The sequence below is a fragment of the Balaenoptera ricei genome, chromosome 3 (genome assembly GCF_028023285.1).
Source record: "Balaenoptera ricei isolate mBalRic1 chromosome 3, mBalRic1.hap2, whole genome shotgun sequence".
Classification (NCBI taxonomy): domain Eukaryota; kingdom Metazoa; phylum Chordata; class Mammalia; order Artiodactyla; family Balaenopteridae; genus Balaenoptera; species Balaenoptera ricei.
Genome location: NC_082641.1, coordinates 118,280,386 through 118,286,398, shown reverse-complemented (window position 1 = coordinate 118,286,398; position 6,013 = coordinate 118,280,386).

Below are 6,013 nucleotides of genomic sequence, written 5' to 3'. Positions count from 1 at the left end.
AGGGCTCCTCGCCAGTAAAAAAGGAGTCTTTCTTCTTCCTGTTGGGCTCTCCTAAGGTCTCAGGGCATGAAGCAGTCCCTTCTGCTCTCCCAACTCTATTTAATTGAGGTTTCTGTTTATTTTTTTACAAAACTCACTGGATTTTGTTTGTTGGTTTTGTATGCTTCAACTTTGCTGAATTTGTTTATCAGTTCTAACAGGTTTTTTTGTGTGGAAACTTCAGGATTTTCTACATATAAGATCATGTCATCTGTGAACAAAGATAATTTTACTTCTTCCTTTCCAGTTTGGATGTCTTTTGTTTCTTTTTCCTGCCTAACTTCTTTGGCTAGGATTTCTAGTGCTATGTTAAATAGAAGTGACAAAAGTGGGCATCCCTGTCTTGTTCCTGATCTTAGAAAGTTTTGTCTTTCACCATGGAGTATGATTGATGTTATGTTCATAAGATAATCTTCATTAAGATGAGGGAAACAGCATGATTGTATGCAGACAGGAATAAGATATATATTTTTTCTCTTTATTCTGGTAAAAAATATATATATAGTAAAATTTGCCATTTTAACCATTTTTAAGTGTAAGGTACGGTGGTATTAATTACATTCACAGTATTGTGCAACCATCACCGCAATTTCCAGAATTCTTTTGTCACCCCAAGAGAAACTCTGTACCCGTTAAGCAAATACTCTCCATTTCCCCTCCCCCTAGAGCCTGGGAACATCTAATCTACTTTCTATCTCTATGAATTTGCCTATTCTAGATATTTAATATAAGTGGGATCATACAGTATTTGTGTCTGGCTTATTTAACTTAGTATAATGTTTTCAAGGTTCATCTATGTTGTAGCATGTGTCAGTACTTCATTGCTTTTTATGGCTGTATGATACTCCATTGTATGTATAAACTACATTTTGTTTATTCATTCATCTATTGATGGACACTTTTTGGCTATTGTGAATGATGCTACTATGAACATTTTAGTACACAAATCTGTTTATGTACCTCTTTTCAATTCTTTTGCATATATACTTAGGAGAAGTATTGCTGGATCATATGGTAATTATATGTTTAATGTTTTGAAGAACCTCCAAACTCTTTTCCACAGCGGCTGCACCATATTACATTCCCATCAACAATGTATGAGGGTTTGGACTTCCCTGGTGGTGCAGTGGTTAAGAATCCACCTGCCAATGCAGTGGACACGGGTTCGAGCCCTGGTCTGGGAAGATCCCACATGCCATGGAGCAACTAAGCCTGTGCGCCACAACTGCTAACCCTGCCCTCTACAGCCCGTGAGCCACAACTACTGAGCCTGCGTGCCACAATTACTGAAGCTCACGCGCCTAGAGCCCATGCTCCACAACGAGAGAAGCCACCGCAATGAGAAGCCCGCCCAACACAAGGAAGAGTAGACCCCGCTCGCCAAAACTAGAGAAAGCTTGTGCACAGCAATGACGACCCAACATAGCCAAAAATAAAAACAAACAAATAAATAAATGTATATTTTTAAAAAAGCAATACATGCCCTGAAAGTTTATATTTTCAGTTGTGTGTATCAACTGAATCAGAGCACAGTTTTTTCTTTTTATTAGAGCCATACTAGTGAGTAAGAAGTGGTACCTCATTACATTTTTGATTTGCATTTCTTTAATGACCAAGGATTTTGAGCATCTTTTCACATGCTTGTTGGCCATTTGTATAGCTTCTTTGGAGAACTATCTATTCAAATTTTTTTCCTAGTTTTTAATTGTTGTTTGTCTTTTTGCATTTCACTCATGTATAATGATGTTGAGCATCTTTTTATGCACTGTGTGTATCTTCTTTGGAGAAATGGCTATCAAGTCTTTCTCTCATTTTTTACTTGAGTTGTTTGTCTTTTTGTTGCTGAGTTGTAGAAGCTCTCTATATATCCTGGATACTAGATCATCATCAGGTGTATAATTTGCAAATATTTTTTCCCATTTTGTAGGCTGTCTTTTCATATTTTTGATAAAATTCAGTTTATCATGTTTTCTTCTGTTGTGCTTGCTTTTGGTATCATATCTAAGAACTCATTGCCAGATTAAAGGTCATGAGGATTAATTTCTGTATTTTCTATGAGTTTTATAGTCTTAGCTCTTAAATTTGGGAAATTAATCGATTTGAGTTAATTTTTGTATATGGTCTGAGGTAAGGGTCCAACTTCATTCATCTGTATCTGGATGTCCAGGTGTCCCAGTGCCATTAGTTAAAAAGATTAATCTTTCCTCATTGAATGTTCTTGATGTCCTTGTCAAATCAGCTGTCCATAGAAACATGGGTTTATTTCTGGACCCTTACTGCTCTACTCTCTCACTGATCTCTAGGTTTGTTCTTATGCCAGTACCACAGTGTCTTGGTTACTATTGCTTCACAATAAGTTTTGAAATCAGGAAGTGTGAGTCCTCCAACTTTGTTCTTCTCTTATAAGATTGTTCTGACTATTCAGCATTTGTTGAAAACCATATGAACTTTAGAATGAGGAACAGAAGCTGAGAGTGAAGGAACGAATAAATAGGTTATGCAGTGAAGGAAATCCCATATTACACTAATGTTTCAAAGGGGCTCAGAGAAAAAGATGGTATGTCCCTTAGTTCAGTTATACCAGATGTCTCAGGGTGAAACCATCTAATCCTGAGACCACTTTTGCTTTGGAACCTGATGAGATATAGGAGAAGACTGCAAACCTGGGTGGCCTTGCCGTGGGAGACATTTTGATTGTAAGATATAATGAGGGACTGAACTAATTACTCTTATTTTTCACGTAACAGCTACACAATGAGATATAACACTGGCATTGTTGGTAAGACTACAATATCAATACTGATAGTCAAATGTATGGGAAAATACAAGCCTCCTATGTCTACCCCACACTGATTCCTCCAGATGTTAGGCATATTCATCTTGTTACTATTGCCCTACCTGTTATATAGATGTACACCAAATGTAGATGATCAGACAGGTATGATTCTTTTGGCTATAAGGGATCCTTGGTGAAAAACCAGAGAGTGGCTTGTGATATAATAAAGAACTTATCTGGTCTTTGTCTTCAGTTACTGGCACAAAGCTTCAAAAACCTTTGGAATTTCCTGAGCAATAGGAGTCTCTCTGTTATACTAATGAAGTGACTTCTGGCAGGGCCCCTCGATAGCTTCAGGATGGAAGAGGTTACTCACTAGAAAAAAACAACCATGCAGGGACTTCCCTGGCGGTCCAGTGGTTAAGACTCTGTGCTTCCACTGCAGGGGGCACAGTTTTGATCCCTGGCCATGGAACTAAGATCTTGCATGCCACGCAGCACGGTCAAAAAAAGAAAAAAACATGCAGATTGAAGGGCTGGAGTTGAATTCAATCACATAGCCTATGATTTAATTAATCATGCCTACATAATGAAAGAAATCTCATCGAAAAACGCTAGACAATGAGGCTCAGGGAGCTTCCTGGTTGGCGAACACATTGATGTACTGGGACGGCATGCCCTCACTCCACAGGAACAGGAGCTCCTGCCACTCAGGACCCTTCCAGACCTTGTCCTACATAACTCTTCATCTGATTGTTCACTTGCATGCTTTAAAATTTAAAAAAGGTAATCATAAATAGAGCACTTTCCCGAGTTCTGTGAGTCATTCTAGTGAATTATTGAACCTGAGGGTTGGTTGTGGGAACCCAGGAATCTTTAGCCAAGTCAGGCAGTACTACAAGTAACCTGGGGATCCCACTTGTGGCTGGAACCTGAAATAAGGGGTCTTTTTGAGGACCTTGCATTTTAACTTGTGGGATCTGGCGCTAACTACAGGCAGTTAGTGTCACCTACAAATTGGCACTTGCCATCTACCTCTACAAGGATCAAATTATGAGCTGCTGCAACTGCTGACCTTCAACACCCCCTGAAAGGAGTTCAGGGTGGAGATGAGGAATGAGGCACTCATTTCACTCTGGGAAAAACTGGCAAAAAAGGTCTTCAGATACATATTTTCAGGAGACAATTTTATGAGTCCAATTGTTGCATCTCCTTGTACCTAGAAAAGCACTAAAATCGCCCTTCATGGTGACACCTGCTCCTAGTGACTAGCAGTAACCTTCACGAGACTAGCAGAAACCTCCTGCAAAAAAATATGTGCTTGATTGCATGTACTCCCCCTGCACCAAAATCACATATATACTGAACTTCCCCCCCTACCTCTTTGGAGCAGCTTCTCAGAGCAGTCTGAAATGCTAGTAGTCCAGTCTACTGGACTATAGTCCTAATTTTACCCCAAATAAAACTTAACTCACAACTCACAGGTTGTGCATGTTTTTTTCAGTTGACATTAGTATCAGAATTGGATTGAAATGCAGGACACCCAGTCAGTGTTAGAGAATTGGTGTCAGATACAGTAACTATAACGCTTTGCTGGGTTCTGTAAGTCATTCCAGCAAATTATGGAAGCTGCAGGAGTAGTGGGAATACCTGGGAGTGTAGATAGCTAGTCAAAGTGAGGACCCCTGAGCTTGAGACTAGCGTCTGAATTTAGGGCAGTCTTATTGCAACTGTGCTCTTACCTGTGAAGTTTGGCCAAACTCTGGGTAGTTGGTGACAGAAGTAATTTCATCGTACATGGAACATTATTCAGCCACAGAAAGGAAAGAAGTACTGATACATGCTACATCATGGATGAACCTTGAAAAACAAGAAAAAAGCCAGTCACAAAAAGAACACATATTATGTGAGTCCACTTATATGAAATGTCCAGAATAGGCAAATCTATAGAGGCAGCAAGTAGATGAGTGGTTGTTTAAGGGTCAGGATAGGGTGGGGGTTAGGGAGGTTATAGTAAAGGAAAGCAAGTTTCTTTATAAAGTGATGGAAACGTTCTAAAATTAACTGTGGTAAGAGTTACACATATCTGCAAACTTAGTAAAAACCATTGAATAATACACTTTAAGTGGGTGAATTGTATGGTATGTGAATTATATCTCAACAAAGCTGTCATTTTTTAAAAAGGTAGTTATCTTTTATAAATACATACTGAAATAGCTATATGTGAAATATAAGGTGTCTGGGATTTGCTTCAAAAGAATCCACTGGGGTGGAAGGGGGAACAGAAGAAATAAGACCGGCCATAAGTTGATAACTGCTGAAGCTGAGTGCGCGGAAGCTCATTAAGCTATTCTCTCCGCAGTTATATATGTCTGCAATTTTTCATAAGAGCAAAAAAAGAAAAATTCCATGCAATAGTCTGGCTCACTCAGAAAAGAGAGGTCTGTCACCTCCTATGGTAAGTTATTGTTTACAGGCCCCACCCAGAGCCCTCAGATCAGGGAGATGAATTATTGAGGGGAATCTGAGAGGCACAGAAGCCATGGAGTGTGCAGAGGCGATGAGCACAGGGGCTGCTTTGGGCCGGGGCAGCTCAGCCCCTTCAGTCCTCACTGACAACCCACAGACCAGGCTGACCGTGGTGGTGGAAGTAGAGCGAAGGAGAAGATCTGGTAAGAAGCCTCCACACATTCATCTTAGAGGTAACGCAGCCTGGGAGAGCCTCTTGGGAGAGGGGGAGGGCGAGGCCATCTCACATTAGGAAACTGAGGCAAAGGTTGAGGGCAGGACTCAGGAGTCCTGGGAGTTCAATTTCCCCCATGAGAGTTGATATGAAGCCCACCTGTCTCAGGCCCCGAGGAGACCTGTTGCCCCACGCTCCTCCTGGAGGGGCCCAAGAGCATCCGCCTGTATCAGCGTGGGATCCTGGAGAGTCAGGTAGAGATGGGATGGGCTGGGATGGGGTGTGGGTAAGTGCAGGGAGGATGGGAGTGACACTGCTGACTCCAGTCCTGCTCACAGGAACAATGCATCACCTTTGACAGAGTCCTGGGTTCTGATGCTCCTCAGGTAAGGGGGTCTGGTAGGGCGATGGGAGGAGGGTCGGAGCACTCAGGACCCTTGTTCCTGGAGTGCTGAGTGCTTCCCAAGCTCTCTGGTCAGGGCAGGCTGGGCAGGCACCTGAGTTCGAGATGTGCC